The 3,940-nt window shown below is 35.6% G+C and overlaps 1 pseudogene; it reads right to left on the reverse strand.

Moving 5' to 3' along the window:
• Positions 1-953: 953 nt before the first annotated feature.
• Positions 954-1,310, reverse strand: LOC114720354 (calcium-binding protein KRP1-like; annotated as a pseudogene).
• Positions 1,311-3,940: the final 2,630 nt, after the last annotated feature.

Genomic DNA, 3,940 nt, shown 5'->3' on the forward strand with positions numbered 1-3,940 from the left:
TTCAAAGACCCATTTTGATCAGCAATTGAAACAAGTATTACGCAAGGAAGTGGACTGTACACCACTTTTGTTTTTTCCCCAAAGATTTCGCTTAAAGAGGAAAAAAGAAGTTGCAGTGTAGACCAAAAACATCACGCAACCTTCATAATATATCGCCGTCTGCTGGAAAAACAGATTTCTTGTGAACCGTTTGCAAAGTCTTATATATTATTGGTCCACATGTAATAGGAAAAGAAACCTTGTTAGACTCAAATGTATGCCAACTTCCAAGTTCCCAGCAACATAACAAAGTTCCAGGTCAAAAAAAAAAAAAAAAAAAAGGGCAACATGACAAAGAAACCCGGTCTCAGCTATTATAAAAATGGAAATAAAAGGATATTCCTGTATAAGTCACGATGTTCACACTCGCCCTGCGTCCTTGTTTTAGCTTTTAGGTGAAGTCAAGCATGAATGGGAACAGGGGCAACCTTATCCGCAGAAACACGCCTTTGAAAATTATATTTTGTAATACTACTGCTTCCTTAAAATGATACTTCCATAAATATCTTTATGATAGAGGTAGGTCCATAAGTCACAGGCGGAAGAGATCAAAGTCAATAAAGAGAATGAATGTGCTACCAAAGTCCACCAAATCCTCTGTTTTCCTCTACTAACAGCGACGCGTACCTAATGAAGTAATGAACCGTGAAGCCCAATAATGACGCCAAGAAGACTCAGATATAATAGAACTAAAGAAGTGTGTAATGTTTGAACAACAAGCACAAACAAATGCCAATCCTCCAAATGGTCAAAGAAAACAAATGTGTTTGGGTGGTACACTGGCATAATAGCGAAGGATATCAAGGAAAAATCAAATGAATAATTTGTTCCATTTCATTTCTTTCTTTTTGGTTACAACTAAACGAGGCAATTGCCTTCAATAGACAAATTAAAATGGAAGAAAGATCCCAAAATCAGACATAATCTTTGAGTTCCTGTTGAAGGACTTCCTGTAACCACAATTTTGATCCCTCCATAAGCTCAGGACTCAATCTGAACATCAAAACGCAGAATTCTAACTGATTCAGGGCGCCATCGCCGTCAAAATCACCCTTCTCTCAACATCGAGCGAAGATCCTCATCGGCAAAATCCTGTAGCCCCAGCAAAGCGGAATTCCTCTTGAGGCTGTCGAAAGTGATGACCCCTTTATCAGAATCCACTAATAGATCAAACCCATTACACAGTTCGTCTATCAAGCCATCTCCACCCAGCTTGTTGGCCATAATAGGCAAGTAATCCTGGAATTAACTTCTGGGTTTCGAGATGCCATAGTTGAAAAAAAGAGGGAGACGCTTAGAAGCAGAGAGATGGAGAGAGACGGGAGATACATGAGGAAGAGAAAGGAAGGATATATATAAAAGGGGAAAAAGAGAAAAGGATCGGGATTTCCAAGAACAAAACCGCGGGAGACAACTAAGTTACAGGTCAGGAGACGTGAATTCCCCGTCTTTTTTGGGAGTCCAGAATTTGCCCATGGCTTTCGCAGAAGGTCTTGAAGGATAAAAGCGTCCATGAGCAATTGTGCAAGTTGGACAATCGGAAGTTTCACTTCACACTACCGGGAAAAAGATAAACTCGGCGAAAGTTCTCTCTTTTGGTTAAGTTGTCAACTTGACAATAGACAGTTGGCCCGCAAAAGTTATGACAACTGACGCGGTGAATATAACCGCTTCTTGTGATTTTAGAACACTTTTTGTCTATAAATTCTTTTATGCAATGTTTCTTTCTTAGAGATTTCAGTTACTGTGCTGGTAAAGAAAAAGAAATTTCAATTACTGCTTCTTGCGATAGGCATCTCAAAAGTTTTCTTGATGATGTTTAAATAACTGCGAGAGTAAAAATTTTTCTGGTATGTACTGTGGATAAAACTTACTCACTCTAATCCAAAATTATGAGTAACATTTTATTATTTTACCTGAATTAAAAATTAGTTATGCCATTAAATATAAATTTCATTTTTATCTCTAATTAATATTATTAATATGAAAAATAAATGCCCTCTCTATTCTCCTTCGTTAAATCATGAGGCACTTTTTAATTAATTACTCCTCAATAACCCAAATATGTTGTATCACTTGGGAAATATGAGAATAAATTGTTCTTAATTTTTAATGGTCATTGATTGTTTTTTTTGTTGAAAAAAATACCTTTATCACATTTCATTAATGGAATGACCTGATACAAGCATGAATTTATGCAGTTGTTCACACCCCTAAACTATCAATAACCTAACCCAAGATACATGTCTAGCAGCTAGTCCAATTGTACATGCCCTTATTAAATACAAATATATGTATATATTTTAAATTTTGGGAAAATGACAAAAAATGACTATTGAAATTGGAAATGACAAAATTGGCATACAAATAACTGAAATGACCAAATGGGTATGGGGTATCAATCTGGAATTTTGTGTCAATTCGGTAGAAAGACTAAAATGCCCTGAACCTCTCTGAAGTATATGAACTGGAAGAAAACAATAATATATACCAGAAGAGAGAGAGAGAGCTGCGAAAACGAAGTTAGAGCAAGGGTTGAAATCTGGAAAGAGGGAAAAGGTAAGCAATTTTTCCGTTAAAACTCTAGTATCACCCGATTTCTTGACTTGCTTTTTGCTGCAATCTCGAATGGGAATGGGTCTGTGAGTGTAGAGGGGTTGAATGAAGAATTTGACCAGGATGAGAGAGTGACGCGTCGGAAATGGAAAAATGGTGACAAACAGTAAGCATGAGGTGGCCAGTGTTGTTAAACTCATTAGTGAAGTTGTAAAATCCTATATTTAAGTTGTTAATGGAATAAGTGGATGTGTGTGTGTTTTTTGGGTGTTTCGAAAGATAAATGAAATTGATTATTGAGGAACTAAAATATTGATTTATGCTTCTTTGTTGCAGGTTAGCAGGCTTTGATGACATCTAACATTGGTTTAACATTGAGGAGTAATTTTTTTAGTGTAAATAGAATAACTTTTGAACCCTTAATTTTTTTGGGAGAATAGCTGATAGAGAGGTTATCCTTTTTGTAAATGATGTAACTGGGTAGGATATATTTGTAATCTGAATGACAAGAAAACATTAGGTGGTAGTTTAATCTTAATGTTAACTTGTCATTTGAATACAAGTTATGTAACTTCTGTCATAGGCGTACTGGTTTTTGATAAATATCATCACTTCAGTAGTCAATTCCATTATACATGTAGTAAAGTCTGAATGTTAATATAAACATATTATGATGTCTTTTTAGGTGTACTTGTATGCTATTTTGTCAACACATTTTACCATTTGCTTAATTCCTCCAAGGGAGATGGTGGAAGTTGCCAATGGGCATGATCGGAGTGGTTAATTTGATTACAAATGCTGTTATTCACATTACAAATGTTGTTGTTATCATTATCAGGGCAGTGAGTGGCTATGGCATGTCATCTTACAAGCATGTGTGTGTGTTCATTACTGCTGGGGCTATTAATGCTTGAGGTTGCGGGATTCAAGTTTTGGAAATTTAAAAGCTGATATAATGGTGTTCAAAGATTGTTTAATGAATCTGAATTATATATTAGCATGTTCTGAAAGCTGATATAATGGTTGCGGGATTCAAGACTGTTTAATGAAGCTGATATAATGGTGAGCTCAAAGTAGGAGCTGAAAAATCAGTTTCAAGTTACTGAATTATGCATTCGTGTGGTGGCTAGTGAATCATGACCTTAATTCAAGACATGACAAAGCATTGAGCTTATTTTCATCAAATGAAGCCACCACACTGACCAAAAGACAGCATCTGTGATAGTAGTAAAGATTACATAAATTAAACATATAGTATTTGTGAAAGTAGTGTCCAGATATTATCAAAATACTTGACTTATGGTTGTAGGTTGTAAGTTATGATATTTGTTGGCTTAATTTAAAT

The sequence above is a fragment of the Neltuma alba genome, unplaced genomic scaffold (assembly GCF_004799145.2).
Source record: "Neltuma alba isolate B1F8T4 unplaced genomic scaffold, ASM479914v2 tig00011974_pilon, whole genome shotgun sequence".
Lineage (NCBI taxonomy): Eukaryota > Viridiplantae > Streptophyta > Magnoliopsida > Fabales > Fabaceae > Neltuma > Neltuma alba.